The sequence below is a fragment of the Ambystoma mexicanum genome, chromosome 11, assembly GCF_040938575.1.
Source record: "Ambystoma mexicanum isolate Mex_15411 chromosome 11, UKY_AmexF1_1, whole genome shotgun sequence".
Lineage (NCBI taxonomy): Eukaryota > Metazoa > Chordata > Amphibia > Caudata > Ambystomatidae > Ambystoma > Ambystoma mexicanum.
Genome location: NC_090934.1, coordinates 1,336,705,423 through 1,336,724,236, shown reverse-complemented (window position 1 = coordinate 1,336,724,236; position 18,814 = coordinate 1,336,705,423). Strand labels below are relative to the sequence as shown.

At 44.9% G+C, this 18,814-nt stretch overlaps 1 long non-coding RNA gene across 1 annotated transcript in view; it reads right to left on the bottom strand.

Moving 5' to 3' along the window:
- The window catches only part of LOC138504854 (uncharacterized), a 211,365-nt gene that overhangs the window by 124,889 nt on the left and 67,662 nt on the right, over nucleotides 1–18,814 (bottom strand). Inside the window, exon 2 of the long non-coding RNA XR_011280011.1 lies at nucleotides 4,111–4,228. This is a non-coding gene — a long non-coding RNA (uncharacterized lncRNA). The remainder of the gene's footprint in view (nucleotides 1–4,110; nucleotides 4,229–18,814) is intronic.

Sequence of the window (18,814 nt, the reverse complement as noted above, 5' to 3'; positions counted from 1 at the left end):
CTTAAGGTCCCAGCTTGGTTGCACCACAAGTATAGGGGTTTGACCTTGGGTCCTCATCCCAGAAGGGCAGAATGACCGGGTCTTGGTCACGTGCCCTCACACTGGCCTGATTGCCGGTAATTGAGGCCATACAATTTACTTTACTCTCCTGGAACACCCATGGCCATTTTTCATTCCTGGCAAACACCTTGGTAGCAAAATAATTGTTGCCCTCACACATCTTTTGTATTCAGGAAACAGGGCTTACCTCATCTGCTTATTGGAAGGCTACTCCATGTTTTTTCAGCCCCCCTACACTGGGTCGTCCCAAAGTGGGGGCTTTGTATTGGGGTTAGATCTGTGCAGTCCCCTTCTTCTTTCTGTGTTACAAGGGAGGAGGGGGAACTTCCTGGCTGTCACCATACCGGATTCCCTGACCAGGGTGGGGGGCACATTGGTGGCCACCTTCTTTGACCCCCCTAGGGGGCTAGAAACTGATAAACTTATGGATATTCTATATGACACTTTGTATGCATGGATGGATCAAGCAAAGGCGGGGGGTATCATCATCACCAGAGACTTTAATGTAGATTGTCTAGGTGAGTCCTTGTCCTTAGCCATGGCTCACTATTATTCCACTAAGGAGCCTAATGGCATCTACGCTAGAACCCCCATGGTTACCTCCACAGTCTAGTCTCATGTGATGATGGCTGATATGGAGGGAATGATTGAGAAATCTAAAGCCTCTCATGCCAGGGGTCCGGACGGCCTTTGCGATGAAGTTTTGAAGAAGGATCAAGCCTTCTGGGGTGCTTTGTTGAAAAGGCTCTTTCTTTGCATATGTGAGGCAGATGACATTCCCCAAGGTTGGCAGGATTCGATCTTAGTCCACGTGTTTAAACAGGGATCTCCTGCTGACCCAACTTGCTACCGCCCATTAGCCATAGTATATTGTAGCTACACATTTTCTGCGGGGCTGCTCCTCAATCTGCTACTGCGTGGGTGGAAAGAGAGCATTTACTTGGCCTGTATCATTCCGGCATCAAAAGGGTTTTTAACACCTCCCACTCTATCTGGATTCTGTAGGCACTCATATCTGATGCCCATAGCTATATGGGAATGCCACTGTATCCATGATTTGTGGATTATTGTGCTGCCTTCAACAGTGTGATGCTCTCCCGTTTATGGGACAAAGTGACAGCGTGTAGCATTGATAGCACTTTATTGTACTTTATAAAACGTCTGTACTGCGATACTAGCATTCGGGTTAGATTATCGCAGGAGGGAGCATTGTCAGGGTCTTTCTACACCAACATGGCACCCATCCTGTATAACCTATATGTCTCTGACTAGCACCAGTTTAAAAGCAGCCCACAATTTTCCCCCAGATTTGCCATGCAGGAGATAGTCTGCCTTATGTACACCAATGATACAGTGGTTATGGACAGGACCGCCATGGGATTGCAGCGTTCCTTAAATGCACTTTAAGACTAATCTAAACTCAATGGCCTGCAAATTAACATCTCTAAGACCAAGGTCATGAGCTTTGGTAGGAGGACCAAGGGCAGGAAGGCATTCCCTTGGGCAATGGACTATGGTAGGAGGACAAAGGGCAGGAAGGCATTCCCTTGGACAATGGACAGTGTTCGGGTGGAGTATGTCCTCCTCTACAAGTATCTCGGCATACATTTGCAGGCTTCTTCATCCCTGGCCCATTTGGAGGATGGCATAGTGTTTAAAACTTGGCCTAAGTGGCTGGCCATCAGGAGGGTTATTCTCGATAATGGGGTGGATCTATCGAAGCCCTCATTATTGAATATAGGGTGTCTATCATACCTACCATCATGTACGCTCTCGAGGTGGTTCCACATAAGGCACTTTCATGGCTTCTAAAACTAGAGGCCAAAATCCTCTGTTCTATTCTGAACCTATCCAGTTCCATCCCAGTCGAGGCCTTACGACTGGAGCTGGGCCTCCATTCACTCCTGTCTTCTTGGAAAATTGTGGTTTGCAAGCTTTGTGGAGAGAACAAATACAACTGGAGTTCGATGCCCTCCTTGCCATTCTCCACATTAGAGCATACTGATCTTCGACATAAATGTTTCTGGTTTAGGGAATTGGAGCCCACGGTGGAAACAGATTGCTGTGACATAAATGTATTCTGCTCTAACAGGAGTGACATCCCTTTATTCATGAGCAGCATGAGCGGCAAATCTCGCATATTTGACCGCATCTGCTCCCTGGCGGAGACACGCAAGTATGCCATTTACACCCAACAGGGTCTATTTGGGAGACTCCCCTCGCCAATATCTTGTTTCACTCTGCTTCTCGGCACTTGTGAGATTTATACTTTACTTACGATTCGATCTATTGCCAGTGCTAGCTGTGCTAGGACCCTGGAGGGGGATAATGGGAGACAATCATCTCGGCCGGCTATGTACCACTCATGTTGATCCAGCACGTCACGTTGCGACAGACTGTAGCGTTTAGAATTTTTTTTTATCAAAGGGGTTTCGCTAATTTTTTTCACTTTGACTCGGATCAGTTCTGGAGCATGCTATATTGTGGAGACCATATGTTATCTTTGCTTCTGCCTTCCATGTTTGGCTTAAAATTAATGCAGAGCATATTTTTTACAAGTAATTTACTAGGGAGTACGAATTGACTGATTAATTTATAATTAGTTTGAAAAATATGTGTATTAATCGAAATGTTTGCGTATGAAATGAAATGATCTTATAGCTGTACTTTATTGGTTTTAGAGGCATTTGCTATGCATTTTAAATGTTTTCTATTGATATTTTACTGTTTTTATGTGCGAAAGGACCTAATAAGCCTTCAAATGCACAAAATAAAAAATTAAAAAATTAAAAATTAAAATTAAGTTAGGAGGATCCTCATGGTCCAATTTATATCACCTTTGAAAGAAAGACCACGTTTGCATCCCTAAACATGTTGGACACAATTCACAAAGCATTTTCTTGCATCAGACAAATAATTGCAGCTGGAGCAAATATAGCAACTGCTATTAGTTTAAACGTAAAAGAAAAGTCAATTTAACTCAAGCTAAAGAACAAAACAAAGTACTTGTGCCAATATGGGTGTTTTCCAACAAGGCATAAGTCAAATTTGGAACACGGTAAACAGTCTGAAACAAGTTTATTTACAAAACACATTCTTCTTGAAAGTGGTTCATTTTCAACAAAGCGTGACAGCACTTTTAAGTTAAAATGTTCATTTTTACTTGTTTCGCCATCATTCTGTTTTGCTGTCAGGTGACTGCATCTGAAGATGGGCACTTTTGTGTGTCACTGTTTTATATTTCTTGCTGCAATCTAAAGCACACACAGTTGTCATAGCCCCATTTCTTGTTCATTATAAATCACCAAGCAGCCCCAAAATCTGAGTGATCACTCATGCAATTAGCAGGTGCTGCGAAAAGCGCCCACAAAATGTTATCTTCATGAAGTGGGCACTTTATTTTATTAAATTAATTACATGGAAAACGTTATTTCTGATTTCCACTAGTTTCCCAACTAAGTATTTTTAAGACTCTTGAGTATATATTATTTCAAGGAATACTGACTACGATGATGTTTCTCGTGAACTTTCCAAATTGGAATCTTGGTTAAGTGTGTCCTGGACCTGAGCAATCACTGTGCACCGCCCCCAACCTTTGCTTACGGCCATAGTGTCATTATAAGAGGAACTGGTAATTACTATATTTTAAAACAAAAAGGTTTCGAGCCAGAGGCAAGGAACACCCTAAGACCTTGTTTTCACATGGCCTTTTCTCCGAGGTGTAATAGTAAGTCAGAAAACGTTTGGATGTACATGTTTGTATAATGCAAACTGTGGTTTGCAAAGTAAACAAGAAGTAAGTAGAGGAACGGAAACAATAGGCTTAATTCTTCGGGTTATCATGGACCTGCCAAAAATGCAGCACGTTTTTCTTTATACATTCCACAGCCGCTCACCAAATGACAGCTGCAAAAACGAATCTACTGTTTTTCGCTTTCCATGAGCCAGTTTTTTTTTTCAAGGCATTGGTGCATGAACCACACACGGTTTACAAGGAATGAAAGCCACAGGATAAACTAAAACATTTATGGAAAGGTGTAAAGGGCTTACGTCTTCTGCATGCTTCACGGTTTTTAGGGGGATGCACAGGCTGCCCAAGAGCTTGTCCCAAATCCAGCATTTTTTCCATAGCTCTACAACAAGGCTTTCTTCGTCCTCAGGGATGTCACTGTTAACAAAATAGAAGGGTGAGAAAAGTCAGATGCGAGACTTTGTTTGCATCGTCAGTCTCTGAAACTGACCAGGAATAACTAACCTCAAACAAGAACATACCACCCTCTGTAGATTTTAAGTAAGCAGGTCAATCGTTGCCAATTAACTTCAAATCTATTACATGCTGCATGTAAGGGTACATGGTCAATATAAGTGAAAGAAAACAAGTGCCATCATTACAGAAAGGGGGGGGGGTAAGAACCTGCTGGGAGGTGACAGATCTACTGCCCGGTGGTAGGCATTGACCACCAGAGAAAGGTATGCCTATTACAGTAGTTTTTCCCCCTTTTGGAAATGAGGTAGCAGAGCACACCAGTCAGTGGACTACTGCCCACCAAGCAAGTCCTGCCCAGCAAATCTGAGACCTCCAAAGGGTTTTGTTTGAAACCTTGGCAGGGCTGGTAATCCGGATTTGAAGAATCATAGAGATCTTGAGGACTTGGCTGGTAATAATTTATGAGGTACAGGCTTCCATGTAGGAGAGCGCTCAAATGGCACGGTGGATCCTCATATGAGAAGGATCTTCAACCACATTCCAGAATGCATGATCCTTCATCCTGAACAGAGGCCCCACATGCCTACACTTCCCAGAATGCACTTTACATCACTCTGTATATAAGCTAATGACATATGACTAGACAGTCCCAAAACACAGCTTCCTCGCGGAGGAACACCCAACCATTATGTTGTCAGGTATTCACCCCTTGCTGCCTCATTTCTGGCACCAAATGATTGAGGCTGAGGAGTGAGTGGATGAGATTTAGTGCAGGGCTGGCAAGATTACAGACATCCCCTATCTCCAGCATGGGAACACTAGTGGATGGGCACCTTAGCGGTGATCCCCAGGCAGCAGCCCCTCTTCGTCTTCCATCATCTTTCTCAAGCTACTCCCCTTCAGGTCAGGTGTCACAGTGCAAGGGTGGGCAAAGGGGAGACCCCTTTTTAAAGGCGTGAGAAGCTACACCCAGCCTCTTTAGCAGGCAGAGATTCGGGAGACACACATCGCGTGATCGTTGTTGAGCAGGATCACTACTGAAGCTCAGAATCCACCCAGTGTGTGGACTAGGGGACTCCAGGGTGAACGCGCCCAACAGAGATAAAAAAGGAGTTAGAATTACTCTTAGATGACGCATTGGAGAACCATTGGATTACCGAAAAAACGAAATCATATTTGTTTACGACATATCCAAAAATGCTGCATCTATACATCCTTCCAAAAATACACAAGAGAATGGATAAACCACAAGGAAGACCAATAGTGGCGGCAACTAAGAGCATCTTTCAACTTCTCGGCACGTATTTAGATTATTTTTTGCAACCTATAGTGCAAAAAACCTCTACCTTCATCAAAGATACGACACATTTTTTGGAAATACTCAACCAAATAGAACTAGATGAACATGACATCTTGTTTACTATTGATGTTGTAAATTTGTACACGAGCATACCCCATGATCAGGGTCAAGAGGCTGTTCAAAGCCTCCTACTCCAAAGTGGACAAATTGGAGCTAACAAAGAGTTTCTAATGATTCTACTCAAGTTTATATCTATGCACTCTTGTTTTGAGTATGATCAGAAATATTACAGACAAATACCTGGAACAGCCATGGGGGCAATCATGGCACCAGCTTATGTCAACTGCTTCATGCACATATTTGAAAGTAAGAACGTCCTTGAAAACACAAGATGGAAACCCTACTTAAAAACCTCGGTCCGATATATCGATGATATTTTTGGAATATGGGCAGGAGAAAAGGAAGAGTTGGACACTTTTCTGAGTTATCTGAATAACATAGACACACGCTCACAATTCACCCTAGAGGCTGGAAACCCTAATATACACTATTTGGATGTAAGAACGGTGATCAATGGAAACAGGATCAATACAACACTTTACACCAAACAAACAGACCGTAATAACTTACTTCACCGTATGAGTTTTCACCCACCAAATATGCTACGCAATTTACCATTGGGACAAATGCTCAGAATAAAACGGATTGTAAATAACCCCGAAGATTGTGAGAGACAATTAGTACAACTTCAAGAACGACTGAAGGAAAGAGGCTACCGTGAAGCGGATTTGCAAACAGCATGTGCAAAGACAGAAATACAGACAAGAGACCAACTTCTTGCTAAAAGAACAAAACAAGAAAGTCCCGAACTTGTCTTTGTTACCACATATGCCATACAAAGCAACAAAATCAAGGAGATAATCCTGAACAGATGGAGTATACTGACAAGTGTCACACGGATTAAGGATTTGTTCTCACAACCGCCAGTTTTCGCCTATAAAAGAAGCAATAATTTATGCAATATGTTGGTGAACACAAGAGGCAAGAATTCCAACAGAAAACCAGACAAACACCCTGGTACCTACCCTTGCATGAGTTGCAGTAATTGCAATAACGTGATGAAGGGTAACACTATAATGCACCCTAAAACTAGAGCCAAAATCAAACTCAGGTACCATGCAACCTGTTTGTCAGAAAATGTGGTTTACGCCATCAAATGCCCCTGCGGCATCTACTATGTAGGAGAAACAGCACGGAAGATGCGTGTGAGGATAACTGAGCATGAATCATGTATTCGCAATAACAATCTAACCTCAGCAGTAGCAAGGCATTTTAAGGCGAACCGACATTCTATATCACAATCGAGGTTTGCGGTACTTGAGGTGCAATCTACCAAAAAGCCCAGCAAAGATATGAGGAAATGCAGGGCCCAACAGGAAGCTCATTGGATTGAAAATTAGATGCACTATCTCCTGATGGAATTAATGAAGAGTTTGATCTGAGCTGTTTTTTATGATTTTCTTAAGCCACACAAGTTTTGTTTATTTACAATGACAATGCTTTGTACCATTATGTTCTGAGCTTAACCAGTTTTGGGTTTGTGCCACCATAGAAACTATTGGGAGTTAGCCAACAAGCTTTTCCTATGTATTCTTCTAGATTACTGTTTATGACATTATTGTCCTAATTTTACTGTATCAAGTGGTAACTGTATGTTTCCTTACAGTTCATTGCAGCTCTATTTCTCATAATTTCAAGCTGAGCAGAGATTATTTTTTAATGAGAAATGCTCAACATAACAGTAGATTTGATATACATATACTTAGAATAGATAATGGGCCTCTAGTACTAGGACAGATGGTTATTAATGGGTAAGTAATATATACATGATTGGGTTCTAGTAATGACACACGCATAGTACATTGCTGATTACCTTTATTCTGAGCCAAAAGTAAAAAGAATAATATTAAATGGAAACATTGAGGTGTATAGATTGTACATCTTTTCAGGCGCTACGTGACATATGTAAGTCTATGTGACATATGAGCAGTGAGTTGTAGCGGCACTAATTAGTGTAATTACACTGATAAGAAATGGGCATCCGTTAGAATATCAGGTCCTTTACTAACGTGAAGAACAACACACTTGCAGTATATAATGTGAATAGAGCCACTATTATGTAGTGATATTCGGGTCACAGTCAGGCAGCACTGCTTGCCTCAATACATTGTTTGACTTGCAGCACGCAGGACTCACGCATTGTATACTTAATAGAGCCTAATGAACAGTCAGTATTCTTAGGAAGCGTGAACATTTTTTTGCCATTGACACTGGATTGCACGTGTATATAATTTTCTTTCACGGCACTCTATTTGCACAGTATTTGATACTAGGTTTGTTCTCTTATTAATTTTTGACATAGGAACCAGGATTACATTTGGATTTTTATATTAAGTATGGTTACTCCTCAGTCCTCACGTTATAGAACAACACACAATATGGCAGCCTGGTGTTCATTCCTTTTCCCCTCACCTTCCTCCATTGCGTCTCCATAGTAACCTATAACAACACCACAGCTCGAAGTGAAACGCACGTGCACGCCGGTTTCATGGAGAGAACAGGAGGTAAGATTCCTTGTACATTTAGATGATGCAGATCCTTTAAGCCCGCTATCAAACTCTAATCAGCGGCGCACATATGTTTACAGATTCGCTTTGGATATATATGTCTAATCCGCACGAACGCGTGACAACACGCAGGGCGTTTCCCCAGCCATTTTTACAGGCACCACTGCACAACAGGGAAGAAAGGTCCGTTTCCTTTACATCCATGGCATGTTAACTTTGATTTTGACTTTAAAACGTGTATTTACTCCCGTTTCCTTTGTTTGTTTATTTGTTACATTTGCTGGTTTCCCTCGCTCTCATCCACACAGTCAAACCGTATGTATACTTCTCCTTCACACATCTCTTTCTGCATGTCTGAATGATTTGGTTACAATTTTATTTGCGAAACTTCATGCTGTTATGTTTGTATTGGTGGCACTCTTTTGTATATAGGGCAATTATCTTTTCTTGAAACATACATGGAATGAAGATGGTCGGCATTGATCGGATGTTAAATGGACTTGTGAACTATGATGTAATACGTTCTTTTGAATATGGCTCGACTTGGATGGCATTTATCCTTTTTTTTAAAACATATATTGAATGGACATGGTTGGCATTGTTTTTATGCTAAATGGACTTGTGAACTATGATGTAATACGTTCTTTTGAATATGGCTCGACTTGGATGGCATTTATCCTTTTTTTAAAACATATATTGAATGAACATGGTTGGCATTGTTTTTATGCTAAATGGACTTGTGAACTATGATACAATACGTTCTTTTGAATATTGCTTGATTTGGGTGGCATTTCATTTCTTATTTGTGTTATGATGATCATGATTAGAGCCTGATGAAGGAAGTCTATTCCGAAATGCATTGGCCATCCCTATAGGCACCTGCATTGACAGAGATTATTAATCACATAAATCCATTTAATACAATCCAGTCACATTGGATAAAAACGCACAGAGTATGTGATTCCTTATATCTTGGATGAAAGCTGTTTACTAATTAAAGGATACCACACATTGGTGGATAGAGGAGTGGAGCCCGCACCGCTGGCTTCACAGCCAAGGTCATTTTACGTCGTTGAACGCGCCCAACAAACCATCCCAGCTGGCTATTTGGGGTGATCTCGCTGAAGCGCCCAACAGCAAGGTAAATGGGGGCATGGGCACAGGACTACCGTTGCCCTCGCACACACCGGCAGACACGCAGGTCCCATACCAACCCACCGGGTGTCACAACCCTGTCACCAAATCACCCTCCCCACCCACCAGGGATTGCTCTCCACAAAGTCCTCCCTATCATGGCAAATACCATTAGTGTCAAAAGAGAGGATCTGGAAAAGGGAGCTTATTGACAACTTTTCCTTACCAGAGCATGGCAAATTAGGGTCAGACAGAACGAAGATGTCTGCTAAAGACGAGGTTAAGAAAGAAGGAAGGGGAGTGAGGCCAGAACACAATATAGACAACTGGTTGGAAGCCTTTCTTATTCATCCTTCCCTGCCCCTTCCCCCTCCCCCGATCAGGGGTGACAAGCCTCAGGGGAAATATAACAAATACCAGTGGGGAAATTCATATTGGGGAACAGAACGGTCATGCAGGTTTTCGCAGGGTCTTCCTGGGGTCAGTCATGCACGTTTAGTGATGTTTGTTCCACTTGCGGCACCGTACACCCCGCAGCAACATGCACCAAAGGACAAGGCAAGCCAAAACCCAAAATTGCAGGGTCCAAACAGCAATAGACAGCAAACACTTTGTCCATCCCCAATAAAAATGCAGGCGTTAACCCAATGCCTGACTAGATACCCCATGATGAAGGAAAGGGAATTGGTATTTCACAGCTTCAGTGAAGGTTTTAGAATAACCTAAGCAGGCCCTGCGTTACACAGGACTGCCAGAGACTTGAAGTCTGCAGCAGACTTGCACGAGGTGGTAGCAGAGGAAAAAGAGAAAGAGAAACTATTGTGCCGCATTTGTGACGCCTTCAGCATCCCACCCTGGACCATTTCATTATATCCCATTTGGGGATGGTATCCAAAAAAGAAAAGGGAAAGTACAGGTTGATTCATCACCTATCCTATCCCAAGGGGGACACAGTGAATGACTGTTTGGGCGAGGGGCAATGTTCAGTGTCTTATAGCTCATTTGATGAAGCAACATAACTGGTGAGGAGAGTAGGGAAGGGTGCACTCCTTCCCACAGGAGACATTGAATCGGCATTCAGACTCCTGCCAGTCCACCCAGATAGCTTCCAGCTATTAGGTTTTTTGTTCAATGGAAATATCTATAATGGCAGATTCATGCCCATGGGCTGTTCCGTCTCGTGCTCATACTTTGAAATGTTCAGCTGTGGATTGGAATGGGTGGTACAAGGGACCAAACCAGCCAGGAGCATGATCCATTACCTGGAGGATTTCCTCTTCATGGGTAGAAAGAACACAGCATTGACAGCATTTGTTTCGACAGCAAAGCTGGGCGCACCCCTTGCTCCTGACAAGACCCAAGGCCCTACTGAATGCCTTACTTTACTAGGTATTGAAATATACACTTCCCAGGGAATCTGCATGCTACCATCCGACAAAGTAGAGGGCCTTACCCAGGACATAGTTTTAGTCCTCAAGAAGGAAAAGACAGTGTTGGGGACAGCTAAGGAAACTTAATTTCATGGCCTGCGCTATATCCGGAGGCCACGTGTTTGCCAGGAGACTGCCCAGGGTCCCGTCTGGGGTAACAGAGGAAAACCATTTTATCCCCTGAGGGCTGACCTAAAGAAAGACTTGCACGTCTGTTTGGACTTCCTTACTCACTTCAACAGACGCTACTTTGGCAATCAGCTTGGGTCACAAACAATGGCCTGCAACCTTTCACCGACACTGCTGGGGCCACCCGTTTTGGGGTTATCCTTGGGCCAGCATGGTGTGCTGAACCATGGCTGGGGGCATGGCCCAGACAGGGTTGACTCGCACCAGCAAAATAATGGTTTTGGAGCTGTTCCCTATCCCTGTGGCCCAAGTCATTCACAAATAGGTGAAGTACAATTCAGAGGAGGGAGGAGAAGGTATAATAATAATAATAATAATAATAATTTGGCATTTATATAGCGCTACGAACCCTTAGGTACTTGAGCGCTGCTTATTATTACCCACGGTGTGTGGTGCTTATTTATTGACCTCAGAAGGATGAAACGCTGAGTTTGGCGCTGCCGGGATTCGAACCTGCGTTCGCAGGCTCTGCACTGATGTCAAAGCGAGCGCTCTACTCTACTCACTGTGCCACTTGACCGGCTATATATATATGTATAAAGAGGACATGGGACAGAAGGATCATAGAAGACTGACAAGTAGCTAATGTAGAGGAAAGGAAGGTGAACCCTAAGATTGAACAGGAGAGCCAGAGGGGGGTGGAGGAATGAGCATGCGTTGAAACAGGAGATACACGTAAAGATAGAAAATAAAGAGGAGAAGTGAGACAGAGTTGGACATTTTCATTTAGGCACAAGCCCATGGCAAAATGATGAGGTGGAAAGTGAGATTGTATTGGTGGGAAAGAGAGCAAGAACTCTAAAAAAGGGAGGAGGTCAGACACCCATAAGAAACCCACTGCATACTGTAATCTGGACACCTGGGTCATTAAGAATGTGGTACTGTGCAAGACTATGGCCTTCTTTATTTTTTGGGCTGCAACAAAATTAATAACTGCTAGAAAAACCCAAGACCAAGAGTGGCCTTGTCACCCAATCCTGCTACATTGTAACATCTCAAAAAAAGCATGATGATCCAGAAAGGGGCCACAGGAGGGCGCTGTTGCATGGCATGGCGGACTAGATGCATCTCCGTCTAGCTCTGCTCCGACACCACTGGTGCGGGGCCTTTTAGGCCTCCAAACTCATCAAATCGGAGCCTTTCTTTCCTTAAAAGTATGCAGACGGAGAGGGGCGAAGACCAGACTCCAGTAATCCTGTTGGACATCAAGGAGAGGGAAGAATTCACCTTTGCCCGCAGAGCTCCAGAGGAGTCAAAATGGTGGTATGCTGCTAAAGAACATCGCCCAGAGGCAGCAAAGACAGCAGAACAGCGTAACGGGGTACCGAGAGCCTGTGGGCCCACCCCCGACTCATCCAGCCAGTTGCGGCCATGGGGATAATTTGAACTTGGCCGCTTCAGCATCAGACCCAGCTGGAGGATGGGGCGAAACGGGTGACCACTCTTCCAAGGGGCACTTGCCGGGACACTGAATACACTGACCAGGAGAAGGGGAGAGGAGCGGAGATGGGAGCTTACAGAGACTGGCCCGTATCACCCCCCATTGGTGCCAGGGGGACGGGTGCAGCGCAGGAACTGTATACATAAGAGGGAATTGGAAAACTGATAGTGCTGCATTAAACAAGATGGTGAAGGAGAAGGGAAAGAAAATGCACGTGCAGGCAAATATATACTAATTCACGGTTCATCAGAGGGAGCCCACAAGTTGTAGAGAAGGCAGAAAGGAGGCTGGTGTGAAGGCATCCCAGTCGATGCCCTCAATGGGTGAACTACTCCTCACAATCAAAGAGTCCAAATCCTTGCTGGAGAGAAAGGTGAATGCATTCAGGGCTGAAGTGAGCTTTTTACTGCAGGATCTATAGTAAATATCAGTGAGTGGGGGAAGCGGAGCACAGGATCTCAGAAGTAGAAGATACACTGTAGTTGATGAGGAAAGACATCCAGGAACTTAAAAGTAAGACAAATTTTGGAAGAAAGGGTGGAAGACGCGGAGAGGAGGGCCCACCGCAACAACCTAAGGATTTTGGGCCTTCCAGAGCAAATAGACGGTCCCTGACATAGTGGATAGGGCAGACTGGTGATAGCTAAACTACAATTCGATATTGCAGACATCAAGGAAAGAAGGGCCCACGGAGGTAAATGGATCCAAAGTTACGGTATATCCAGACTTCACAAGAGCAGTGCACAAGGCCAGACACTCATTTGAGGATGTCAAAAAAAGTTTATCGGAAGCAGAGATTCAGTATGCCATTCTCTTCCTGGCCTCAGAGGGGTGGGACTCAGAGGTGTATGGTGTTTTCAACGTCTGAGAGAAGCCTGGGACTGGGCGGACAGGAAAGGGCTCTGTAAACAGAACCCTTCCGGGATGTTGAAGAGAACACATCAGGTTGAACAAGAAGGCTGAAGTGTTTTGTAATAAGTGATACCGGCAAGAGCAAGAATATTTTAGCAGTCCAGAGAACGGTTGGACATGAGTAACATAGTCAGAGCAGAGTGGGAGAGACATGAAGAGCACAGACACCCAGATCACTGTTTGGTTTACAGTTGAATGGCGGCAGATGCTTCAGTTTGGGGGGAAGCGTGGGGAGGGGGAGACCATTGTTGGGGAAGTTCGTGGTTCAGTTGAACTTTTTCTCAGTACAACCAAATTGTGTGGGAAAAAACCAAAGCCAACTGCGAGGGTGCATATAGGCCCAACCCGGGTCCAGGGGCCGAGACAACCAGACTGGAATGGCAGGAGCAGATCATTCTCAGCTGTATGTCCTGAAATTTTAATGGACTACTAGATCAAATCAAAAGTTTCTCATGTCCCACCTAGCAGATATTGTACTATTGCAAGAGTACTCATATGGTAGGGGCAGAATGTAAATTTCATTGCAGGGCAAGGTATTCTGTGGTGGAGCATGCAGGGTTCGTCAGAGGCTACAGGGGTGTGGCCAATTTAATTAAGAAATTGATACTGCTAGAAGTGCAGATGTGGCTAGAGATCAAGGGGGTAGAATGGTTCTCTTGAGTGGTATAGTCTGTGGGGGCAAACAATGTGTATAGTTAATGTTTATGCACTCCAAACACTACAAGCGGAGACACTAAGGCAGATACAAAATCTATTAGCCAAAAATGTGGGGGAAATAATACTGGTATGGGGGATTTCAATGACAGGGCACAGCCAAAGGAATATAGATCACCCTATTTAGGAAGGCCTACACACACCCCTACGAAGCTCAAAACGTTCATTGAGGACATGGGCATGAGAGAGATATGGAGAGACCTGCACCCTGGGGAACAAGGCTTTTAATTCTATTCTAATGCACACTCCTCCTTCTCAAGTCAAGGATTGACTATGAATTTCTCCCGAGCACAATGCTATGCAGGGTGGAGATGACCAAAGTGTTATTTAAGGCATGCATGAGGGGAGGCTGAATGTGTTCTACTTAAAAAAATGAGAAGATCACGGATGCCCACCGGAATGAATCAGCGACCTATTTCCAAAATTACTATTGGACGGTGGACAGCAGATCCACATTATGGGAAGCATATAAAGCGGTCTTAAGTGGGAGAGCAATGAAGGTCATAAGGCAGTACCATAAAGATTACAGAGAAAGGATAAAGATTACAGAGAAAGGATGGAACAGTTAGAATGTGTGGTCAAGGCAATGGAGGCAAATCACGTTGGCATAACACAGAAGACAGCAAGAGGAAGCTATCCAAGGTAACAAACTTGTACGGCACGATGGCCCAAGAGGAGGCCAGGGCAGCTCACTGAGATAAACAGGTGAGGATATTTGATGCTGGGGAGTACTGGCATGGCTAGAAAAGGGGATGAGGGGTTCAGGTGGGTCAGGGAAATTAGATGGGCTGAGGGGGGCACGAGGTGTAAGAGTGAAGAAATAGCAGAGGCATTTGTGGATTATTATAGAGAGCTATACTGGGAACACCACCATGGAAGCACAATATATGGGAGATACAGAGTTACGGGAAGTGGGTCAGGAGCAGCGGGACAGGCTGGAATTAGACACGACCGTGGAGGAGATTCAATTACCCATATCCCAACTACAGTCCGGGAAATCTCCAGGGACCAATGGGTTTCCAGCGGAATTTTGGAAACTGGTGGGACAGGGGCTGGCGAAAGAGAAAGAGACATGTTTCTGGAATTCCTGGAGGAGGGTACTTTACTGGATGATCTTAGACTAGCAACGATAGTGGTGATACCTAAAAAAGGAAAGCCCCCAGATCAATGTAGTGCATACCGCCTAATCTTTTTAATTAACGGAGAGGCTAAGATATTAGCAACAGTTTTAGCTAACCAACTATTACCAGTGATTGGCCAATTAATCCATCCCGACGAGTGTGGGTTTGTCTTGGGAAGGGCAACCAGAACGAATTTTCGGAGACTTCAAAATGCTCTGAGTGCATCTTCCTCCCTAGAGCGCGGCATGCGGTAACAGCGATATACTCAGAGAAAGCAATTTGACTCTGTGGGGTTAGCAATACATCTGGGCGGTAATGGTGAGGTTTGACTTTGTGCCCAGTTTTGTGAGATGGGTGAAGCTACCATATACCAACCCTGTAGCAAGAGTAAAGGTTAATGGGTGTACCAGGGGTGCGTTCCACTTCAGAGGGGAACCAGGCAGGGATGCCCACTCTCGCCACTACTGTTTTTTGTTAGCAGTGAAACCCCTGGCTGGAAGGGTGAGATTGTATCCCCAGCTGAAGGGCTTTGTGTTGCCTGCGGGAAAGGGGGGGTGGAGACTGCATATCGTTGTATGCCGATGATGTCCTTATTTAATTGGAGGACCCCAAGCACACTGGCCTGAGACTCATGGAACTATTTAGGAAGTTTAGGGAAGTTAGAGGCCTCAGGATAAAGTAGGATCAATCAAAGCTTTTGCTGATAGAAGGAGAGAAGGAGGCAATACCAGAGGGATGTACGCTCTTGATAGCAAGAGACTCTATTAAATATTTGTGCATCAGAGTGGGCTTGGTGGATTCAATGTCTCTCCAGAATAATCTGGACACAGTTTTGAACAGGCTAAAGGGTGATGCCAAACCCTGGCCGACTCTTCCCAAATCCTATGCGGGGAGGACAACCCTATTTAAAATTATGTCATTGATGCATCTCTTCTACGTACTCCACAATACCCCTGTGAAGGTTCCGCAGAGGGTGTTTTGAATAAACTGCAGAGAGAAATTATATGAGGAAATAAAGTCCTGAGAATAGTGTTAAAGACGTTAACTAGGTTGGGATGGAGGGTTGGGGCTTCCGAATGGGCAGCACTACTACTGGCCTTCCCAGTTGATTGCGATAAACAAATGGCTGTTTTGCAGAAGGGGTTTATGACGCATTATGCTGGAATTGAGTAAAATGGGATCCCGGACACCTTTGCAGGTACGGTACGGGAGCTGGTCAACACATGAACTAACACAACCAGGGGCTTGTACAATTGATGCCCGCAAAGCAGCTCTTAGAGCGATGGGTTGGGGGGAGTCGTGACAATGGAGGCACCCACATGGGGGAATGCAGATTTGCCTGAAGTGTATAAATTGGGTATGCAAAGGACAGGACAAGGGCATCAGGAAAGTCAAGGATGTCTCAGTACATAGCCAATTTCCATTATTTCAACAACTGCAAGGCAAATATGGGTTACAGGTTCAGGATCGCAATACTTACACTAGGCTACAACATGCTGTGACCCAAGAACAACAAGAAACGCAGGATGTTCCCGAAAGGTCCCCGACAGAGACCAACCTCCTGGCGGGGGAAATTAGGGTGAAGGCAATTACACAATTATAACAGATGCTGATTATTTTCACATCAAAACCTTTGCAGACTCTTAGAGAGAGATAGAAGGAGAACCTGGGAACTTTGGAAGTGGAAGGCTGGGTTAAAGCGCTGCGCTCCCCAAGAAAAGTAAGCATAACCATGCGATTGCGTTTAATACAGTAAAAGATATGGCATAGAGTATATTATAGCAGGGATTGACTTCATCAGTTGGGAAGGGCAGTTGATCCCCTGTTTCGGAAATGTAGGGTGAGAGTGGTTTCTTTCTTCCATATGTTGTGGGAGTGACCAAAAGTTAAGTACTTTTGGGAACTAGTTAGAAACAAGAGGTCCAAGATTGTCAGTCCACCATTGCTGGACTGCCCCAAACTGATGTAGTTACATATATGGGGGACTCAATGTTCAATACTAAAGAAATAATCCTAATAAGGACCGCCATGATGATGTGTGCTGTCAATGGAGTGAACAGATTAATAATATAATTGTTCTTTTATAATTGTTAAGACGGATTTCTGAACTCTGTCCTGGCGGCGCAGAAGTTCAGAAGGCCAACCTAATTACTTGGAACAGGGTAACCTCTGGACAAGCCAGACCAATCAGGGTAGCGATCGCGGCGGTCAAGACTAGGTCTCAAGAGGGGTGAGGGTGACTGAAAGCCCGCAATGAGCACACAAAGCAAGGACACTTACAAATTACTCCAAACAGGTGTTATATTAAAAATATATACACATTTATTCCAAGGCCTTTAAAACAATGACCGTAGCGAGAAATCACAATACAACTCTAGTTAACCAACACATACCATACCAATACAATATATATACAAATACAACAAGTCTCAAGCGTTAGATGCATGAAATGTGTAGTCCACCTAAAAGGGAAGGAAAACAGGCAGTGCGAAATAATGCTTAGACCCAGTCTGCCTTCAGAGTCACCTAACTAAACGGAAGTCCGAGCCCTACGAAGAGTGGAGCCTTGTGCTCAAAAGTACCTGCACACGCTGGTGCCAACGGGCAAAAGGGGAGTCTCTTCGAGGGAAATCAGGCAGTTCAGTTTAGTGCACAAATGAAGAAGAACAGTGTTCCGCAACTCAAGCGCAGCCTCCACTGTGGGCAGAAGCAGAGCGTGAGTACGGAAAGGCGTGCTGTTTTAGACACAGCGGGGAAAAGCTATGGGCTCCTGCAGGAGGGCGACCAGTTCCTAGCTATGCTACTCACCGGTCCCCGATGCAAGCAGACCCAGGCTTCTCCGCGTCAGTTTCAGTCGCTGGCAGGTTCAGAAGAGCAGGGGACGTCTCGTCGTCGTGTTGAGTCTGCAGCAGCAGAGTTGAGTAAAAGACGTCCCAAACGAAGGAACCCGCACAGTTTGTTACCACAGCAGGGCAACGGAGCGGCCATGTGTATCTGAGCCAAATGTACACTACTCACTTCAGACCTGGGAACGCCAAGTGTACGAAGCGTGTGAGAGTGACAAGGACTCGAAATACTACACAACCTGGCGGCGGTTACAGAGCAAGACTCCTGTGTAGGCTGGTCAGTCTGCTGGATGGCCCAGAGACGCTTCCGAAGGCTTACTAGCAGGAGATGGTGAAGATGCCGAGAATAGCTGTTCCCGCTATTCCAAGGGTCGAAGTACCTGTACGGGCCTTCTGGTTTGATCAAAGGTGAAAAGGGTTTCACAAGGCGACAGCAGTGCAGAGGAGCAGTCCTTCAGCGGGTCACCAGCGATTCCTCGGTCCAGCCTCTTGGTTGCAGGATACTTGGCTCCTGTATTCCTTCGTTCGTGAGAACTCAGGAGATCGACATGGTAGTGGTGTTTCCAGCCCCCTCTTATCCACGGTTCCCTTCGCGCCAAAACGGAGGGGACCCAATGGGAGATCCGCTCATCAACACTCACACCATTCGTGGACCTATCACTGACCACAGTGGTCCCAGGCATTCACACCACCCTAGACTCTCTGGCACCCAGGATGTGTATAGGGACCAGACATCCCAGCACACATCCTGGAGGCACACACCAGGCATGTAGAAGCCCGCGAAAGCATCCGTGTTTCGCGGGAAAGTACATGCCCAAATAAGGAAGGCCCCG